Here is a 22,886-nt window from a genome sequence, read left to right as displayed (position 1 = left end):
TTCTTCTATACTTGCTAAGTTAGCCAAGTGGGGCAATAGCAAAATTGGGGTTTCCTTCAACCTCTAAATCCTGAGAGTCATTGATTTATAATGTGCCTTAGTATTGGAATTAGAGGAAACTTTTTTCTACCTAATTAAGCCTGCTGACAGAGTAATTCCTGGTGTTTGCAAAATCTGCTTGCATTTGGAGCTCTATTGCCTGTCCTCTGAAAAGAGGGCAATGTCTTCACATATGAAGACTTTTGCAGCTGTTCGGCTAGTTGACTAATCACTTCTGAGATTTTCTTCCCCAAAATAAAAATCATCTGGGAACTAATTGTTACTCACAATAATATCAGAGCTTGGCATTTCTGAAGATCTGTTCATCACTAGATTTCACAAGTCTGAGCCCATCTTTGAAATCATGATCTTCACTTTCAAAATTCAAAGTGGGAGCCTGAGTGGTAACAGAGATTCTCTGTGGCAGGGTTGGGTTAGAAATTGATGATGTTCTCTCTTATGTTTCACCTCACATCCTTGTAGCACTGCACTGGGTTAGTGGGATGCTACAGTGTGAAATGTTGCATAGAGTGCTACATACAGGGTTCCACTACCTGGGATGAATCCTGGGCTCCATCTTAATAGGAGCATGCAATCAGGCAAGTGACTGCCTTACTCACCTGTCTTAGTCTCTTTATGTTGCTATAAAAGAATACCTGAGGGTGGGTAACTTATTTTTCAAAAGAGGTTTATTGGGCTCATGGTTCTGCTGGCTGTACAAGAAGCATGGTGCTGGCACCTGTTTCTGGTAAGGGCCTTGGGAAACTTCCACTCATGGTGGAAGGTGAAGGGGAGTCAGTGTGTGCAGAGATAACATAGTAAGAGAGAAAACAAGAGAGAGCAGAGGGTTCCAGGCTCTTTTTAACAATCAGCTCTCTCTGGGAATTAATAGCATGAGAACTCACTGCAAGGATGGCACCAAGCCATTCACGAGGGATCCACCCATGACCCAAACACCTCCCATTAGGCCCCACCTCCAACATTGGGAATCAGATTTCAACATGAGATCTGGAGGGTCAAATATCCCAACCATAGCACCACCTCACATGGATTTGGTAAGAATCCAAGCTTCTAGAGGATCAAATAATCTTTCTAAAGTATTGGCCTACTTACACAAGTGTAAATTATGATTCACATTTATCTGCCATTAGCCCAACATTCTCATCAACTTCTTTTACAAGAATAAGAAGAGGGAATGAGACGGGCTGATCACAAGGTCAGGAGATCGAGACCATCCTGTCTAACCCGGTGAAACCCCGTCTCTACTAAAAATACAAAACTAGCGAGAGTGAGGTGGTGAGAGCCTGTAGTCCCAGCTGCACCGGGGGAGGCTGAGGCAGGAGAATGCGTGAACCGAAGAGGCGAGGAGCTTGCAGTGAGCTGAGATCCGGCCTGCACTCCAGCCTGGGCGACAAGTGAGACTCGTCTCAAAAAGAAGAGGAAGTCTCAGAACATATATTGTCACTATGAAGAACATGTTTAGAGGTTTTGCTAAGTGGAATACATTTAAAAATTTTTGTAATCCAGCTGTATCCACAAAAACAAATCTTGACTGTTGTTCATTTCAGTTATATTGATTTTTCATTTATTTGACTCTAGTCAAGAAATCCTATTTGTTGGCCAAGCCCTGCTGCCAACTAGCTTTGTAACCTCAAGCAAGTTATCTAATTTTTCCAGGTCTTTTCTTCAACTGAAAACCTGGGAGGTGGGCGGGGGGTGTGGGCTGGGAAGAGAGCGTGGGAAAGAGATGAGGCCAAAAGAACAAACAGAAAAAGTTCCGTCTGGATTAAGCAGTACAGAAAATACAATCTTAGTTCTCCACCTCTAGGAGAACTCTCACCTTGAGCAGAGAGCACTCCGCTAGTTTAAGAGTTCTATGTACTCATAGATCTTAACACAAAAATGTAGGAGGGAGCTAAGACTTGCTATTTGAGTATAGCACTGCTAAAACTGAATTTGAAATTCTTACTAAAAATGCCTGAAGATTTTGCAGAAAAAATAAATAAAGGGTGACACAGGAGAAGTGTTTGTTGACTGCTTGAATTGCTGATACACTAATAACTGTACTGAGCACATTGAACAGAATGGAGGCCTATCATGGGCAAACATAAATTCCAAAAGTAAGTAAATAAATTAGAAGGGAACAGTCAGTAATCTAACTGTGAGATTTGGGGAAACTCATGTACACTCTTCCTCCATGTTTCTTCAAGGGAGCTGTGGGGTAAAGTCATGAAATATGTTCAACACCTATTACAGGATTGCTATAGCAATAAAATAATAATGTCAGAGTTTTGAGAATCTAAAGCATCATACATAATATAGGACAAAAATACTGAATTTAAAGGTATGTCATAAAGTCTAGTTGCCATTTCTATAATTTTTAGGGTATTTTATAAAATAGACTACCAACGTCTAGCTTCTCAAAAGAGAGGGAATTTTAAATTCTTATACATGGATTTAATAAAATAGGCAGATAATAGTCAAACTGGAGCTGCTACTATAACCAGATATAATTTTAAAAAATCAAGAAATTGCCTTCAATTGGATTTTTGAAGTATCGATGTTGCTTATTTTAAGAAAGAATTTTTTTCTGGAGTGAACTGAGTGTAAAGATAATTTTTAGATGATATTTTCAATGATAACCTGGTGATCTCTTACAAAGTGAAGCATCTTTTTATAGTACATATCATTATCCCTAGTATTTTCTATTCAATGAATTTATGCTTTCATGTATTTGACTTTCTTAAAATAGATAGGATTCATCTTCATTCCTATCAATAATCACAATTTTTAATGGCAGAGAACTATAGTTGAACACATACTGTATTCTTGTAAGGCTCTGTTTTAGGTACTGAAAATTCAAAGATGAATAATCCACAATCTTTGCTTTCAAATAATTAGCTAATTACTTGAGATTGGTGATATATAAGCAAATATGTTTAACAAAGGATAAGCACATTAGAATTTTATTATTGTGCACAACAACATCCCAGTGAGCAAGAATCCTTTCCACTAAGATGGGGGTAGATAAATCAGGAAAGGCAGTCTGAAAGAACTGGTTCTTAAACCTAATCAATAATAGGTATAATTGATACTTATTGGTGTATCAGTGTTCTTTGACTTTTGGGAAAGGACTGAGGATGGAATGGTGAAGCCAGGTCTTGGTGGAATGAGGGAAGATGAATGCCCTTGACAGAATGCAGCCTGGACATATTCATAGAGGCATGAAATAGCATAAAGATCTCTCATACCTGTAAGCAATTCAATGATGTAGGAACATTGGCCAAAATAAGTGGGTGTAAAAGTCAACTCTTGATCTGGTCTGAGAATTATCCACAGATCTAGAAGGGAGTTCCTGAGAAGGCTAACTATGCGGAGATTGACTAAAATTAAGATGTGGGAATCCCAGAAAAGAAACGACAGTGCATTTTTGCCAGCCATTTAGGCCTTTTAGGGCAGAATTAAAGATAATCTAATGCACTGGATAATTAACCAGGGCCTTTGTGTTCTGAGATCTCACTTGGGAAACCAACTTGGAAAAGAGAAAATGCTAGAAAGGACAAAAATTGAACACTTAGCCCTTCCTTCTTTCCAGTTGCCCGCCTCCCTGCATCCTCCCATCCACACTCATGTCCTGACCGAGATGATTCTCTTTTAATTTCGAAACTGAGAAGTTCTAGTGGTGGGTAGGTGTGTGCATAATGAAGTGAGGCAGCTGGTAAGAACAGAAAATTTTGGGGGTGCTTCTTCCTGGACTAAGTAGAACACCTATTTTGTATATATCCCTGCAGGTTCAGAAGAGAATCCAAGATTGAAAAATGTAGAAAGGCAAAATTATGAATCTACAAAAACCCTGATTCATTAAACACTAGGTTACATAACTCTTTTAAATGAAAGCAGTTTCTGGATTGCCTAGGGGTTCATCCTCAACACCAATTAACATTCTCTCTCTTGCTTTCTCTCTCTCTCTCTTTCTCTCTCTCTCTCTCCTTCCCTTTCTCCTTCTTGCTAGAAGTCTGATTCAAAGCAACAGATGTAGTGTAAAACAGCAACTGACACTCAAAACCCCAACATTGACCAGAGCTAGAGGACCTCATCCATGTTGACCACCCACCTTAGTCACCACATTAGCTGGCATGTCTGGTAAAACATCCACTTTGATCTTTTTATTATCAATATATTTAGATAGACAAACTGGACTTTGGATTGTGGAATCACTAAAGAACAGCTACTTTTCCTCGGCTCTCTTATGAAATAGATCACTTGGAATAAGCAGATTCCTCAGACTGTTATTACTAAGGACAGCATCCTCCTGAGCCTCATCCTTCTTAGTTCCAACATAGGGCACTAATCATAAACATACCTACTCCAGTGATGTAATGTACTTTTCAGACCACTTTGTGTGTTTCTATTGAACTGTAATCTATTTCTCCATTATTCTAGAATATCCTTCACCGTTTATTTGGGGTTTATCTCAAAATATTCTGAAATTGTCTTTTTCTAGAGCTTATTCTTTGTCCTCTCCATTCCCAATTTTCTTATAATATCAAGTCTCTTCCATTCAGTTCTCTCTCTCTCTCTCTCTCTCTGTGTGTGTGTGTGTGTGTGTGTTTATGTCTCTCTCTCTGTCTCACACCCACACCCACACACACAATAGTAAGTCCCCTGGAGAGAGTAAAACAAATTTATAATCACTACAGGCTGATTAATTGGGCTGTTAATATTGAGGCCAAAATTGTTATTTGCCTGCCACATATCTTTCCCTCCTTCTTCCTTATCAAGAGAACGAATTTGGTTTGAAACATCTATGAATCCAGTTTAAAAACTATGTTTCTCCAGCCTCCTCCCTTGCTGCTATGAATAGTCATATAACAATTCCAGACAATTAGATATATAGGAATATGTTTTCTAAGGATTTATGAGAACTTTTTAAAATTTATTTTTTGTTGAGAGAGAGGGTCTTGCTCTGTTGTCACATAGGCTGGAGAGCAGTGGCATGATCATGGCTCACTGCATCCTTGAACTCCTGGGCACAAACAATTCTCCCACCTTAGCCTCCCGAGTAACTGGAACCACAGGCATGAACCACTATGCCTGACTTGTTTTTGTTGTTGTTGTTAGAGATAGGAACTCTTTATGTTACCCAGGCTGGTCTCAAATTTCTGGGCTCAAACCATCCTCCCACCTTGGCCTCCCAAAGTGCTGGGATTGTAGGTGTGAGCTACAATGACCAGCTTTCTTTCTTAATATAGACTCTACCCCATTCTCCTTGTCCCTTCATATATCCTCCCTGAAATACAGAAATGTTAGCTGGATATTAGCTGTATGCTACCATCAGAATGGGTTCAGAAATAATTCTTTTTTTTTTTTTTTTTTTGAGACGGAGTCTCGCTCTGCTACCCAGGCTGGAGTGCAGTGGCCAGATCTCAGCTCACTGCAAGCTCCGCCTCCCAGGTTCACGCCATTCTCCTGCCTCAGCCTCCCGAGTAGCTGGGACTACAGGCGCCTGCCATCTCGCCCGGCTAGTTTTTTTGTATTTTTTAGTAGAGACAGGGTTTCACCGTGTTCGCCAGGATGGTCTTGATCTCCTGACCTCGTGATCCACCCGTCTCGGCCTCCCAAAGTGCTGGGATTACAGACTTGAGCCACCGCGCCCGGCCAGAAATAATTCTTTTAAAGTTCATATTGATCATTCATGCTTCTCCTAGTATGGAGAACTGCTGCAATTTAGGATGCTTTGTTTAAAATGTAAAAGAGACTTGAATCCTAGATACTATGATGTAACAACTGGAAAATCTATACTGAAGTTTCTCTTGGCTCTGTGAGTAGAAGAAAAAGTATGTGATCTAATCTTAAGGCGCAAAATAGAATCAATCATAGCACCAACATAATGAAATTTACTCCCCCCTACAAATTAAATCCTCTCAGTTCTCTAATTTAATTTTTAAACGACAATTTGCAAAAACATAATATATGCTTTTAAATTGCTTCAACTGCAAAGATGAAAGGCAGGCAAAGACAGCTTGGTGACCACCAAAATTGATGTTTCCTTCTAGGAAGTGGTTGCCCAGTTAGGGGAATGTCTCAGCCTTCCATTGCATCTAGCGGGGCTATGTGACTATTTCTCACCATTGAAATATGAGCCAGTCATGTGTGTCACTTCTAGGCTGAAGAGGTAGGTGTAATCCTTCATGATGTCTTTTTCCATCATCAGCTGACTCTGAGTACCTAGAAGCAAGAGGTGCCACAAGACTGAAGAATCGCCCGAATCCATAAATGATCACATGGAAGGCCACCTGCCAACTGGGAACAACCACATAGAATTTTTCTTGAGCAAGAAATACAATTTGATTGTACCAAGCCACCAAGATTTGGGAGTGTGTTTGTTGCTGAAACAAGGGTTATTCCAATTAATATAAAGGGCAAAAATAAAAATCTCACATTTTAGTGGATTCAACATGCAATGACTGAAAAAGCATGAATGTCATTCAGTGAGCTCACAAATAATTAAATAAGATTTTCCATAATTAGGTAAAAATAATAGAAACCAAATTAATTTATAAGAAAATGAAGAAAGTTAATCTTTTGTTCTACCTTGAGTTTGTGACTTACAAAATCTATACCTGCCAGTTACTAAGTATTTTTTAATGTTGCAGTCACCAGTTAGTCTGGATGTAGTCTGATTTTCGACAAAGAATTGTCCGTATTTATTTCGTTAAGAGGGTGAAATGAATACTATGTTCTGTGAAGCTTTTTAGTGGAGTAGAGCCTAATTTAATATGCAACTGGTTTTGAATAGGATATTCCAAGGCAACGGCGATCTGGATTCAGAAGTCAACTATCTTCCATAGAAAAATTGGGTTTAATAGACACTAAGAAGACCATCATTTTTTCCTCTAAAATTAGAGACCTGCTATTCCAGCCTGCCCATAAACATTCTCCAAGTCTAAAGTAAAGTTTTTGGATAGAGGGACTATCATGTTCTAGGACCTTTAAAATTATTTCTTGTGCCAATGTGAAGAACAGGTTCTGGTCTATAGAGGCATTGTTGAGACTGAATTGGGAGCACTTACAAAAACCTTCCATGGACCAGCCGGGGGGAGTCACATGCTATTCAGTGTAGCTGATTCCAGCAAGATAACAAGTGGAACAGAAAGGAAAACAAAACAAAACAAAACCAAACAAACCAAAAAACCTCATTAAAGACTTCTTTTCTAAATTAGTGAGATACAATTTTGCTTAATAATTGAAGAGATTCCAAAGGTTGGAGTTTTAATTCGGTGCCTATCTATTCTCCCAGTCAGAATCTTTTCAGAAAAAACTTCAGACAACCTTATTTTGTAGGGTAAATATGAGATGAAATAGGGCATGGGATTCTTTTCATTTTTCATTATGAAAAGTCTGTCTACAGTTTTCTCTTCGCATCTATCTCACTACAGTATAGTTATAAACCCATCTGTTTCCCAAGTAACATTCTATTCTAAAAGTAGGATATTTTTTTCCATAGAAAGCTCAGATATAAAATGAGGAGACTTTTTGCTCTTTAGGAATACAAATCAGCTTAGACTAACCAAGCACACTGAAGTTTTAAAGATTTTACCAGTAACCAAAACCAGTAACCAAAATTTTTAAAGATTTTACCAGTAATCCATGTTAATGGAAAATGGATATGGGGGAAATACATTCTTTATCTTAAAAACAGAACCCCAACTGTATTTAGCGGTGGCCATGGGCTCAGCTAAAAACACAGTGATTCTAGATTCCCTTGCAGGAGGGAGTGGGCATTTTTCACAGTTGTGACCCATAGGCTATAAGTTAAAATCTCTAGGGGTTTGGGAAAGCTCTTGGAGAAAGCTGATTTAGCTGGTATATGTCTTACACCTCTTGTTCTTCCTATCCTTCTCCCTGGAATGTAGTTAGGTTGCTGGAAGTGAGGCAGCCATCTCAAGACCATGAGGCAACAAATAGAAGGATGAAAGTCACAAGCTGAGGATGTTTGAGAGGAAGAAAAATGAGCTTAGGTCTCTGAGGACTGTGAAATCCTACCTTCAGACTAATGTCACTTAAGAAAAACAAACTTCTATTTTGGCTAAGCTAGTATATGTTTGATTGTCTCTTATAAGCAGCCAAAGCTATACCAAGTTGATCCAATTAGAAGAATGTGCCAAAAAATTCTTTTAACCATTTCCAAACATGCATTTCAGAAGCATTCATTTACTTTGGCAATTATTAAACTGATATATATTAGTAAAACATTTTTATACACTTCTTAAAATGACTCCTCCAAATAACTCTACTAGGCCATATGGTATGCACTTCCCATACAGGGACACACTATGAATACTTTTCATCCCTCCATTTATTCATTCAGCAAACACTTATTGGAGGCCCAGGAAGCATTGTGCTAGGGGCAGGGATGCAAGAATGAAAAACACACACCTGATTACAAAAGGCTTAGTTTATTTGAAAAGAATAAGACAGAATATTTTTTAAAAACATTCTATTTTCCAGTTCTTTGTTTCCTGTGGGTTGTTTGTTTCACATACATTAACTCTCTAAGGGATAGAGAAGCCTAGCACCATAATCAACATTAATAAAATAAAAGGATATGAGCCAACAGCATGGTGTACATAGCTTAATGTTCAGAACCAAATTTTATCATTGAATATTTAATTAAATGTTGCACCAATGTGTTCATTACTATTGTGAGAAATAACTGAAGAAAGTTTCTCGTTCCAATCAGCACAGAACTTGTTTTTCCAAAATCAGACTACTGCTAAAAGCAGATATTTAGTACTACTCCACTTTTTTTTTCTGTCATTTGTATGATATTAAAAAATCTCTGTATATCAAGCCTTTACTCCAGTATCAAAAGACAATTATTCATTGCAGTATGGGTGACAAAATAACAAGTCAGTGTCAGGAAAACCATTTTTCACTCACCTCTTCCTCTGTGTCAGGCATATCATCTAACTTCTTTCTACCTCAGTTTCCTTATGCGTTAAGTAATGGGTTTGAATTAGATCACTGTGTTCCCTCATAGACCTAAATTCTCTTATTTCCTCACTCTACTTAGTGTGATGCATTAGCAGATAGGTTTCCCAGCTAAGAGCAGAACATTAAGATTATTTTTAAATGATGCATAGTTCCTTCTCTATTTCTGTTACCTCAGGAATTACACATATTAGCCCACAACTCATATCAAATCACAATTTTATATATAATTAAATAATATAATGTAATCTTATATTAATAATACCATATCACCATACTCAGAATCAGAATAGAAGACTGGTTTTATTATTTCCAGCTTTTCAAAGCATACCTTGCATTGCATACATTTGGGATAACTGAAAGAAAATTAGGTGGAGAGTACATTGTTTTACATTTGCTGTTTAAAGTATCCCCCAGATATCTAGGAGTAAGTCTAATGCAGATTATCTCAAAAGCACAGTGATCCTCTTGCTCCATCATAAGAAATTATTTTCAGAGTCTAAAAGAAGATTGATTACATGCAAAATCTGAAAGCTAAAATTAAGATCTTATTTTTCAGTGTAGACAATAGAAGTAATTAATTAAGACATCTGACATTTATCTGCAACCCACCATAGGCAGATATCTGCTTGTCTTATTACTTGCATAAGAATTTCAGAAGTTGAAATACATTAAACACAACCAGTTTAACCCATCGCATTCTGAATTTATATCCTATTACCTTGCTCACAAACAAGATATTTAAGGAACATAAACACCGTTTACAAATCCTTTAGTTATCATCTTGCAAAATAACTCATACCCCCAATACTTATCTCATTACATATACACATATTTCCCTCTACTCACCACAATGAGTTAAAGGTAGACAAAAGCCCTCGGTGATGGTCTTTGAGTTATTACTTTGCTTTACCAGTTCCTTCATTGTGGGTGTCATGGTACAGGACTTTACTGATAGCAATTCACTCTTGTTAGGTTTACTGCAAACACTGAAAGAGGTGTCTTGCACTTGCTGGAAGACTTAGCTTTTATGCTTCTGGTCATTCTTCCCACAAAAAGAATGAGACCAGTTTCTGAGCTATTCTTAACTCTCCTTCCAAAATATTTCAAAAGAGGAAGACAAGAAAGACTTCATGATTTCCATGCAAACTCCCAGCCTGCCTGGCTGCCAGCTGCTGCCAATACTTCTTGCTCTTGCTGGTGATGACATTCAGAGAGCTCCCCAGCACTGGTGCTTTGTTATGTAAGGCTGTCTAGGTCAAGTGTAGGAGACACACTGCTGGCCTGTGGAAACTCATGGAACTGTTCCTCCAGATTAACACTTCAGGGGTTATGGAAGCTGGAGGAAGCTGAGCTTTTACTACATCTTTTGGGGGTAAATATTTTTGCATGTTTCAGCGGTTTATGTACTACAGTCTTGGCAGATGCCTGTCAGCCATGCTGAGAGTTGCAGGGAGAAATTACTGAGATTACAGTTTTGTCAGCATGCTTGAATAAGCATAGTAAGTCTTCCAGTAATCCTGGCTCTGAGACACTGAAGGAGTAAATTAATCATAAATTCAAATTTGCTTATCGGACATCCTCTGTAACCATCAAGGAATGAATGTTGATTTGATGTTTAAACTCTGAATACAATTTATTTGATTGGAGATGTTGTAGGAGAGCATTATTAGATGTGGCTATTAGCTCAAAGAGATTTACTGCAGTTCTTGTTATGTTGCCCTTGTCTCTGAATGCAAATTTGCTTCCCTTGTGAGTTATATGTATGCCTGTATTTGTCTTCTGTTGTGATTGTTTGTGATCGTATAAGAAAAAAACTGACAGTTAGGTGACTTCAACAAATAATGAATCCTGCCTACTTAGTTCCAAGGTGAATACTGCAGCAAAAGCGCCATTCAACACTAGCACTGAAGGAGGGTGGATTAACTGCATTGGCTCAAACTGTACTGTGTTTAGGAGACTTGAAGGGATGATTCCAGGTTTGATATGAACAGTTGTTCACTCTCTGGGTAAAAGTAGAAACAATATAGCACTGATTCTGTTTTAGACTCTCACACTCTGTCCTGCCTCAGCAATTAGTTAAAATAGCAGGCTCTTTATTGAATGCTGCAGAAAAGCCTGGAGAGGTAGCAGGGTAAGATTGCTGCAGCAGAGTGATATATTGGCCAGGAATTTTAATAAGATTTAACCAGATACGATAATACAACAGATGGCATCTAATCTAAAAGATAGATGGATATTTAAAAAGTTGAAGAAATAAGATTTAACCAGATACGATAATACAACAGATGGCATCTAATCTAAAAGATAGACGGATATTTAATAAGTTGAAGACAAATGCAGCACATTTGAGAGGGTTTATCTTCCTATGCGTCCTTGGCAAGCGAAATTCAGTACCTTGGACAGGATGACATGAGTTAGTCTGCATAAACTGTCTACATGATCTCAAAGAGCAAAATGGAAAGTTAACTATGAATCATTTGTTTTGGTGTCTCTCAGTGATGACTGGCATGAAGCAGGTTACTTAGCACATACTTTCTAGGTAAACAGATAGTTTTAAAGTATCTAAAATTTCTTGCATTTTAAAAATTAAATTAAAGGAATGAAAATGAGTGATAGAAAAATAAATTTCCTTGGAGGTAATTTTCATTCTATAATTAACCATATTAACAGCAGCACATTGATTATTTATGATGAAAATATACCACTTAGAATTGTATGCTGTATTTAGTTGATTAAACATGTACATGCTTTCCCAAATAATTTAAAGAGACAATTATGGTCCCTCAGGGCCTGATTTTATATTACTGATGTCAATAGGCATTTTCCCTAGACATAGCTTGAGATAAGGGCCCCATTAGACCAGGTTTTACTCAGTTTGACATTTAGACTATTCCTCATAAGTTAAAAATGATGGATACATACTTAATTGTAGTTATAATCTTTGAGTTTATGTATCTTTCAGATAACAATGTCAGTATCAAATTGTCTATAATTGATTTACATTTAATATTGTTTCTATTGGCTATTGCTAAAAGGGATTCTTCTTTGTGATAATCAACTTAAAATATATATTTTTTCATTTTAAAATGGGGAATTTGAATTAAATGAAGTTTAAATTAGTTTTTATCCTACCCTATATATCTTTGTATTCTTCTAAGTGGGAATTAGCATTATTAATTAATCTGTGCTAAAGTGAGATTACATTTTTTGGTGAGATTATATTGTTTGAATACTTACAATATTAAACCAAAATTTACTAAGTACCTACTAAATTCTAGGACAGTGGTTTTCAAAGTGGGGTCTCCTAACCAGCAACATCAGTACTACCTGGGAACTTGATAGGAATGCAGATTTTGGGGCCTCGCGACAGACTTACTGAGTCAGAAGCTCTGGGGATGTGTCCTGGCAGTCTGTGTGTGTATCAGCCTTTCCTCCAGGTGACTGTGAGGCATGCTAAAGTCTGAGAACCACTGTGCTGGAAAGTAAATTGCTTAAATATTATAAAAATGGTTTTTACTGTATATAGTTAAATACATAGTCATTAAATTTTCTATGTTCATCTTTGTCTAGATAGCCTACTGTAAGCAGTACTATGTTTTAAATATTTATGCAATTATTTAGTATATCTTAAGTCGAAATATGTCCATAAGAAGGTCTATTTTCCAACAGTTCCATTTTAGAACTTCAGCTCTTAGAAGTTAAATAGTCTAATGGGAAAAATACTAGAGGCCTTATCTGTTTGCTCACTGTGTGATTTGGCACACATTGCTGACCCTCTTTTATGTTCAGCTTCTCATTTATTAAGATGAGAGGTTGGCTTACATCAGGGTTTCTCAACTCAGTACTATTGACATTTGGGTCAGATATTCTTCGCTGTGGGGTCTGTCCTGGGCATTGTGGAATTTTGAGCAGGATCCTTGCCTCTACACACAAAGTGCCCATAGAAACCCTCAGTTGTGATGATCAAAGATATTTCCAGACATTGATACCTTTCTCTCAAAGGCAAAACTGACCTCCTCCTCATTTGAGAACCACTGACCTAGATTAGCTCACCTATGAAAAGTTGTATCATAAAAAATAATACAACAAACATACCATTTATCCTTTTGGAAGTAGGTAGATTAAAACTTATAAATAAATGAAGATATGTTTTATTTGTATAACTGAGGTATAAGGTGGGACCTGTTTGCCCCCTTGAAGATCTAGGTGATGATCTATTGGTAGATATCTATTGGTAGATATCTTGCTCAGATATCTACCAATACCACAGTCAGTGGAAGTCCAAAACCTTCTGCAAATTATCAGGGACTTAAAGTCTTACATCATCCTCTGTGTCCTGGCATCCTGGTTTCATGTATACTCTCAAGTGACCCAGTGTCTGTCTGTCACTAGTTTTTAACAGAGACTTACCTACACCAATCACCTTTTCAATTTAATAAATGCTAGTAAAGATGTGGTCTTCTACTGCCTTTTCTCCCTTCCCCATCCCATCTCCGCTCCTCATCCCCACTCTGAGAGATCTGAACACTCCAAATTTTTCTCTTCTTAGTATGGAAAGCAGTCCATCTCTCTATAGCTCTTATATCCAGATGTAGATGTCCAAACTCATCAAAGAGTTTAGAAGATAAAGAGCCTTCAATTTAGAACCATTCACCATACATAGAAGGCAGTTGGGGTCATATCGTATAATCAAAAAGTTATAAAACCATAGGCTGTTGGAAGAAATATTGAATTTAAGTTCATTTTCATGTCTTTAGCCTTAAAATTACAAATGTTACAAGCTAGAGTCTCAGAATTTTAAATTATACCTTTCCATGAATTTTTACCTAAACCACTTGGCAATTTAGTATGACATTTTCTGGACCTGATATGTGCGATAGAAGTAGACAAGCCTCACACACATGCATGCACGCCTACACACACACACACACACACACACGATTTTTTTCCCAACAGTTAAAGATTCTTTTCAACATACTATTCTACAATTCAAATTAGGTGTTATTCTGAGATATATGTGGATTAAGGAACCTAATATAAGATATAGGTAGCTATATTTCTGCTAAAATAATACCTCATACTTGAATTACTATATCTGTATTTTCAAGTAATTTAAAAAACATGATCCTGGCCGGGCGTGATGGCTCATGCCTGTAATCCTAGCACTTTGGGAGGCTGAGGCGGGCAGATCACGAGGTCAGGAGATCGAGACCATCCTGGCTAACATGGTAAAATCCCGTCTCTACTAAAAATACAAAAAAAATTAGCCTGGCATGGTGGCGGGCACCTGTGGTCCCAGCTACTTGGGAGGCTGAGGCAGGAGAATGGCGTGAACTCGGGAGGCGGAGCTTGCAGTGAGCCGAGATCGTGCCACTGCACTCCAGCCTGAGCGACAGAGCGAGACTCCATCTCAAAAAAAAAAAATTACTTAGGCCGGCACGGTGGCTCACGACTGTAATCCCAGCACTTTGGGAGGCCGAGGCTGGCGGATCATGAGGTCAGGAGTTTGAGACCAGCCTGACCAACATGGTGAAACCCCATCTCTACTAAAAAATACAAAAATTAGCTAGGCATGGTGGTGCGCGCTCCTAGTCCCAGCTATTCAGGAGGCTGAGACAGGAGAATCGTGTGAACCCAGGAGGCGGGGGTTGCAGTGAGCCGAGATCGGGCCATTGCACTCAAGCCTGGGCAACAGAGCGAGACTCTGTTCTCAAAAAAACAAAAACCATGATCCTTTCTGAGACTCGTAGCAACTCTAAAAGATAGGCCCCATTATCTCTGTCATTTTGTGGTAAGAAAATAAAGGCTCAAGCTCTCCAAATGCCAAATTCACTTCTTGTTCCACTATCCTACAAAGCAAAACTCAATAGTTCATGTAGTTTGAACACATTGATAAGTATAATTTCTAAGTGATTTTTTACAAAGACCTGTCTGAAGAGTCTTCATGCTCTAAGACCTTCAGAGATATTAGCAATGCTTTGCTTTATTCCTAGGATTAATGCATTTACCTGGCTTATACATTTATTCGTATGATATGCTTAATTAATTTTCCTGTATATGTATTACAGAATGATTTTAACACACTATCATACTAGTCATAGTCACATGCGTTCTATCACTTAGTGCCCTCAAAAAACTCCATGGGAATAGGATTGTTTCCCTCTTAAGAGGGAATAATTCAAACACAAGATTGAATTAAATTTACCTATACTTGAGCTTTACCAGAGGTACTACATTGATGACCCAGCCAACTTCTCTGTTTTCATCAACAAAAATGCAGAAGATAAAAACACACTATCTCTTTTCACTGGTACCCTCTAGTGCTTGACATATAGAGAGTGTCAGTAACTTTTATTGAAGAAATACTGAAATATTGGTATTGCTGTGTAGTTCCTTCACATTTTGGACTTTACCTAACCTTATCCACCCTAGTTAATTAAGTAGTGACTTGCAAATGAGGCCTAGAAGAACCGAAGAACAAATTTTAAAAAGAACTCTCTGCAACTCGCAACTGCTAATGCTACTTTCTTCGTTTCACTTTATTTCACTTGAGAAAATCTCTTTGGGTTTGATACAGAGATGCTTTCAGACTTTGAACCTGAAAAATTGTTCCCAACATCAAATACCAATTCCTCCTTTAAAATACAATGTCACAAACTTGGATCACAAAGTCACTTCCCTCTTTAATCTTAAAGCGAATACCCAAGGTGAAGGTGAATGATCTTTTATTCCAATTTAGAATATTATTTCAGAAAATAATTATTCAAAGTTTTTTGAGAAACCTCCATATAAAGCCAAACAAATTTTTACAAAAGTAAAATAAATTCTTTGTCAACTGAGAGCCTGAATTAGATGATTCCTCAGACTTTTTTCTAATTATAATATTCTATGTAAAGGAGTTTAGCTTGGCAATATCATCATCCAAACATCAACCAAATCCAAGATGATTAGATTTAATAGAGTCATTTTGGAGATGCATTGATTATTGAGGATAAGTAAAGGTCTCAATGTTTTTGTTTTCCTCATTTACCCCGAAATACATCATCAGTCACACATGTCTCAGGATCTGGAATTTGTTTAATAAAAATGCTGAGTTCTGAAAAAATTAGTCTTTCTTGTTTTGTTTCAAATGAAATTATAGCTCTCTGATAAAGTGGCATTCTCTTTTTATCTCTGTTTTATATTCAACGAGTGTATTAGTCTGTTTTCATGCTAGTAATAAAGACATACCCAAGATTGGATAATTTATAAAGGAAAGAGGTTTCATGGACTAACAGTTCCACATGACTGGGGAGGCCTCATAATCATGGCAGAAGGCAAAGGAAAAGCAAAGACATGCCTTACATGGCTGCAGGCAAGAGAGCTTGTGCAGGAGAACTCCCATTTATAAAACCAACAGATCTTGTGAGACTTATTTACTATCACTAGAACAGTGTGGGGAAAACTGCCCCCACGATTCAAGTATCTCCACCTGGCCTCACCCTTGACACATGGTGATTATTATAATTCAAGGTGAGATTTGGGTGGGGACACAGCCAAACCATATCAGCAAGTGAGACAGTGAAATTGGATTCTAATAGTTGTCAATGTTCTGTTGGAATTATTTTATTCAGAGCTGTAAGGCAAGTACAACAGGTACCAACCTTCCATATGAAATTTCCTAAAGAATATTATTATCTCATACTGGGAGAAGAGAAAGTAGCAGTGATAGAGGGTTTTGATTTCAAATGTACAGCTTCTAGTAAAAGCATTACAATTAACTTTATATTAGTAAGCACAACCAGGAACATAAAAATAAAAAAGTTTTGGGTTTGACCTCCAGATTTACCAAATGTTGCTTCCTAACAAGTAGCCAACCTTCCCACACCCGCACTTACTTTGTCTAAATTGAGTCTTAGGAGAAAATAAGCCAATTATAAAGACACAATTATTATCAGTCAATGCCCTGACAAGAAATAGATGGCTCCTCCAAACTTGTGGGAATAAAAAACAAACTATTTGGTTTTATCTTCTCAATACCATATTCTCATGGATTCCTTCAGAATGCGGTTCCAGTTTTCCCCCTTTAGCAGGTATGCCAGGCCCTTCTGATCTGGCTGTCTGCCTACCTCTCCAGACTCTAGCCACTTCCACAGACCCAACTTTACATATGTCCTACATGATATCTCCTCTTCTTAGAATGCACTTCTTCTTTCTCCTCCACCCTCTTTGTATGTCTACTCATAAATGCCTCAGAGAAATTCCTGGATAAATTTAAGACAGCCTAGATTCTACCTCCCAGTCAACAAAGAAAAAAGTTTGATAATTTCTAGTGATGGAAACAGGTTCCTTATGCTGTTCTGGAATATAAAATGGTGCCACACCTTTGGAGAGAAATCCATTGATATCTACTAGGTTAAAAGGCACATACCCTTCCACCTGACAGAACCATTTCCTGAGACTAGATCTTAAAGGAAAACTTGCAAAAGTGGGAAATGCAATTGTAAAGAAATGTATACATCAGCATTGTTTGAAATAGCCAAAAAAAAAAAAAAAAAGAAAGAAAGAAAATAACGTAAGTGTTTATCATCTGAGAACTGATTAAATAAACTTTGGTATATCCATCTATATACAGAACAAAATATTTTAAGCAATAATAAGTGAACTAATTAGAGATAAATTATGTAATTAAACTAGGTTTACAGTCATATATATTGTGTGATGTTTTTCTTTCTTTTTTAAAAAATATTTGTAGAGATGTGTTCTCAGTATGTTGCCCAGGCTGGTCTTGAACTACTGGCCCCAAGCAATCCTCCCACCTCAGCCTCCCAAATGGTTGGGATTACAAGCGTGAACCACCATGCCTAGTGTCTGGTACAAAGTTATTTCAAAAAAAGAAAAATGTAAAACATGTATATTTTGGATGCTTGGATATATACAAGAATTTTAGAGAAGATTAAAAACAAAAAATAACAGCGATTGCCACTGCAGACTGTGCCTGAGGGAAGAGAAACTGGAAAGTTTATTTTTATTTAAAGAGCCACTCAAGTCAATTGACATTAGAAATGTGACTTAGAAGAGTAGAATGGGTGTTTGCTTGGTGTATCTAAATAGTATGTACAAGCAGGGCTGCAAAGGGGAATGGGAACACCCAGGGACTGGTGAGCAGGGCAGAGTGGCTGATTTACATGTTCAAGATGCAGAAGGAAGTGAGTAGGCTTTAAGAGCTAAGGCCAGATGTGACAGTCAGGGCTTCTCAAATACCAATACGCATGGAATCACCTGGGGAAATCTTGTTAAAATGCACATTCTTATTTAGAAGGTCTGGGTGGAGCCAAAGAGACCACATTTTCAACAAGCTCCCAAGAGGTGGGGATGCTGCCAGTCTGTGGCCACACTTTGAGAAGCAAGGCTTTAAAATTCAGAAAGTATCACGGTTTTGTGTGGTCCGTGTCTTTACAAACATCAAGCAGAGCCAAAAAGCCCTTGTTTTTAGAAAATGAACTGAGAAAACAAACAAACAAACAAACAAAAAACACCTAGTTAAATATAATATTTGCAACATGAAGCTTCCACCAAAGGAATCTTACTGTCAAATGTTCATGATCAGCAGTTCTGCTTTGTTAGCTTTTTCATTTCTAACAAATTTAGACTTCGGGAGTCTGAAGCTTTGCCAGACTGAGGCATGCTTCTCCCCTCACTACTCCTGTGTTTAGCGTATTTGTTAACTTGGTGAGCGTACTTCCAAACGTAGTTATATTCTTTCACTTGCTATGGAAGATTGAAGAATCTGAGGCAAGTAAGAAGGAAGATCTCCATTTGCCTCCCTCCCACCCTGCCACATGCTGCCCCCTGACATGTTTGACAAGAATGCAGGCTATAGACTTATCATACACCTAAAACTATCTTGGGTCAGTTACATGTAGAAATGTCCTTCCCCCATTATGTCCTTACATGAGCTTAATGCGACGTAATACTGACCAGTAAAGAAAGACTATTGTCTTCTGTTTGTTTGCCTGTGAACTTGAATTGCAGAGCCTTTCCACTGTAATTTTAATAATGTGATATTGTGGAGAGTTTTAGTATGGCCTTTTGGTAAGATTAGGTACTTTGGAGATAGACTGCTGGTTTCAGAATCACACTTAGTCACCTTGTTACTGTGTGATCTTGGCCAAGATGCTCAACTACTCTGAGCCTCAGTTGCCTCATTTATAAATTCATGAAGATAACACAGTAATAGTAACTATCTTATGAGACTGTTGTGAGGTTTGAAGGTCCCAAAATATATTAAGTCCTCAATAAACTTAACAACAATTATTATTTTTCTAAAATTATTCTTAGAATTGATCTAAAAATAGTACTGCTTGAACATCAATATATTTATTCCTGAATATCTACCTGCTGATTTGGCTGTGCCCCACTCAAATCTCTTCTTGAATTGTAGCTCCCACAATTCCCATGTGTTGTGGGAGGGACCTGGTGAGAGATAACTGAATCATAGGAGCAGTTTTCCCCATACCATTCTTGTGGTGGTGTATAAGTCTTATGAGACGGTTTTATAAGGGGTTTCCCCTTTCACTTGGTTCTCATCCTCTCTTGCCTGCTGCCACGTAAGATGTGCCTTTCACCTCCTGCCATGATTACCCAGTCTCAGGTATATCTTTATTAGCAGCATGAAAATGAACTAATACACTGGGCAATTTACAAAAGAAAAGCAAGTTTCTTGGACTCATGGTTCCATATGGCTGGGGAGGTCTCACAATCATGCTGGAGGCAAGGAGGAGCAAGTCACATCTCATATGGATGGCAGCAGGCAAAAAGAGAGTTTTTGCAGGCAAACTCCCATTGTTAAAGCCATCAGATCTTGTGAGACTAATTCACTATCATGAGAACAGCACAGGAAAAGCTCACCCCCATTATTCAAATACCTCCCACTGGGTTCCTCCCATGACACATGGGAATGGTGGGACTTACAATTCAAGATGAGATATGGGTGGGGACACAGCCAAATCATATCATTCCATCCCTGGCCCCTCCCAAATCTCATGTTCTTACATTTCTTTTTTTTTTGTTTGTTTGTTTTGTTTTTGAGACGGAGTCTCGCTCTGTCCCCCAGGCTGGAGTGCAGTAGCCCGATCTTGGCTCACTGCAAGCTCCACCTCCCGGGTTCACGCCATTCTCCTGCCTCAGCCTCCTGAGTAGCTGGGACTACAGGCGCCTGCCACAGCGCCCGGCTAATTTTTTGTATTTTTAGTAGAGAGGGGGTTTCACCATGGTCTCGATCTCCTGACCTTGTGATCTGCCCGCCTCGGCCTCCCAAAGTGCTGGGATTATAGGCGTGAGCGACTGCGCCCGGCCGTCCTTACATTTCAAAACCAATCTTGCCTTCCCAACAGTCCTCCAAAGTCTTAACTCATTTCAGCATTAACTCAAAAGTCCACAGTCCAAAGTCTCAAGGCAAGTCCCTTCTGCCTATGAGGCTATAAAATCAATAGCAAGTTAGTTACTTCCTAGATACAACGGGAGTACAGGCATTGGGCAAATACAACCATTCAAAATGGGAGAAATTGGTCAAAACAGAGGAGCTACAGGCCCTATGCAAGTCTGAAATCCATCAGGGCAGTCAAATCTTTAAGCTCCAAAATGATCTTTGACTCCATGTCTCATATCCAGGTCACGTTGATGCGAGAGATGGGTTCCCATGGTCTTGGGAAGCTCCACACCTGTTGCTTTGCAGGGTACAGACTCCCCCCTGGCTGCTTTCAAGGGCTGGCATTGAGTGTGGCTTTTCTAGGAACACAGTGCAAGTTGTCAGTGGATCTACCATTCTGGGTTCTGGAGGATGGTGGCCCTCTTCTCACAGCTCCACCAAGTGGTGCACTAGTAGGTACTCTTTGTGAGGGCTCTGACCCCACATTTCCCTTCCATACTGCCCTAGCAGAGGTTCTCCATGAGGGCCCCATGCCGGCAGCAAACTTTTGCCTGGGCATCTAGGCATTTCCATACATCTTCTGAAATCTAGTCAGAGGTTCTCAAACCCCAATTTTTGATTCTGTGCACTTGCCATCTCAACACCACGTGGAAGCTGCCAAGGCTTGAGGCTTGCACCCTCTGAAACCATGACCCAAGCTCTATGTCGGCCCGTTTCAGCCACAGCTGGAGTGGCTGAGGCATAGGGCACAAAGTCCCTAGGCTGCACACAGCATGGGAACCCTGGCCCTGGCCCATGAAACCACATTTTCATCGTAGGCCTCCAGGCGTGTGATGGGTGGGGTTGCTATGAAGACTTCTGAATGCCCTGGAGACATTTTCCTCATTCTTTTGGGGATTAATATTCAGATCTTCATTCCTTATGCAAATGCCTGCAGCTAGCTTGAATTTCTCCTCAGAAAATGGGGTTTTATTTTCTATTGCATTGTCAGGCTGCAAAGTTTCCAAACTTTTATGCTCTGTTTCCCTTTTAAGATTGAATGCTTTTAATAGCACCCAAGTCACCCCTTGAATGCTTTGCTGCTTAGAAATTTCTTTCACCAGATACCCTAAATCATCTCTCTCAAGTTCAAAGTTCCACAAATGTCTAGGGCAGGGACAAAATGCCACCAGTCTTTTTGCTAAAATATAACAAGAGTCACCTTTGCTCCAGTTCCCAACAAGTTACTTATTTTGATCTGAGACCATCTCAGCCTGGATTTCATTGTCCATATCATTATCAGCATTTTGGTCAAAGCCATTCAACAAGTGTCTAGGGAGTTCCAAACTTTCCCACATTTTCCTCTCTTCTTCTGAGCCCTGCAAACTGTTCCAACCTCTGCCTGTTACCCAGTTCCAAAGTGGTTTCCACATTTTCAGGAATCTTTGTAGCAGTGCCCCACTCCCAGTACACTGCCTGTCTTGGGCTGCATTCAGAGCCAATGGATAAAGGCCCCCAAGTTACTCAATCCATGGAAAGTGGACTTTGAAAGTCTTTCCCTCTACTTGTCCGTTATTCCACTTCTAACCCACATTTTATTACTCCCAACACTCTCTTCCCTGGTCTGCATTCCTTGGAGTCCAGTGCTCCTGCTAGTAGCCCTTCTTCCAGGGTTCCAGCATTTGTTGGGCTCTGGGAATGTTTTAGCAGTGCCCCACTCCCAGTACCAATTCAAGCTGCTGATAATGACATACGCGAGACATGACAATTTACAAAAGAAAGAGGTTTATTGAATTTACAGTTCCAAATGGCTGGGGAGGCCTCACAATCACGGTAGAAGGCAACGAGGAGCAAGTCACATCTCACGTGGATGGCAGCAGGCAAAAAGACAGCTATGTCAGCAAAATCCCATTTTTAAAGCCATCATATCTGGTGAGACTTACTATCATGAGAACAGCACAGGAAAGACTTGCCACCATGATTCAATTACCTCCCACCAGGTTCCTCCTATGACACATGGGAATTGCGGGAGTTACAATTCAAGATGAGATCTAAGTGGGGACACAGCCAAACCCTATCATACACTACCGTATACTAGGCACTGTACTAAGGGTTAGGGTACTAAATAGGATCTTTTATCATAAAGAGTTTTGTTTATCTCTGTAAAATATTTTAAACACATGTGTTTTGCTTTTTAAGCAAAGAAAAAGATATGCTTTTAGAGATAAGATGAGAGACATCGTTATTTTCCCCAGTTCCCACCAACCCTTCACATCTGCTAACCTGGAAAAAACATTCCCAGATGGCTTTGAATGCAGCCCAAGACAGACATTAGCAGAAATTTGGAGAGTCTCCCCCACCACACCTCCCTTCCTAGCTTAAAAAAACAGCTGCATCCTCTTTAGTTAAGCTTCTTGGTCGAGTCTTCTAAAGCTCTAACTCTCATTGGAATCTGGTGCCA

The 22,886-nt window shown here is 38.9% G+C and overlaps 1 long non-coding RNA gene across 1 annotated transcript in view; it reads right to left on the bottom strand.

The window, feature by feature from the left end:
- LOC110740887 overlaps positions 1–10,507 on the bottom strand; it is a 62,527-nt gene extending 52,020 nt beyond the window's left edge. The window contains exon 1 of the long non-coding RNA XR_002516130.2: positions 9,883–10,507. This is a non-coding gene — a long non-coding RNA (uncharacterized LOC110740887). The remainder of the gene's footprint in view (positions 1–9,882) is intronic.
- Between the last annotated feature and the right edge of the window lie 12,379 nt (positions 10,508–22,886).

Source organism: Papio anubis, chromosome 10 (genome assembly GCF_008728515.1).
Source record: "Papio anubis isolate 15944 chromosome 10, Panubis1.0, whole genome shotgun sequence".
Classification (NCBI taxonomy): domain Eukaryota; kingdom Metazoa; phylum Chordata; class Mammalia; order Primates; family Cercopithecidae; genus Papio; species Papio anubis.
The sequence above is the reverse complement of the archived record's forward strand: the minus strand, read 5'-3'. Positions and strand labels throughout refer to the sequence as shown.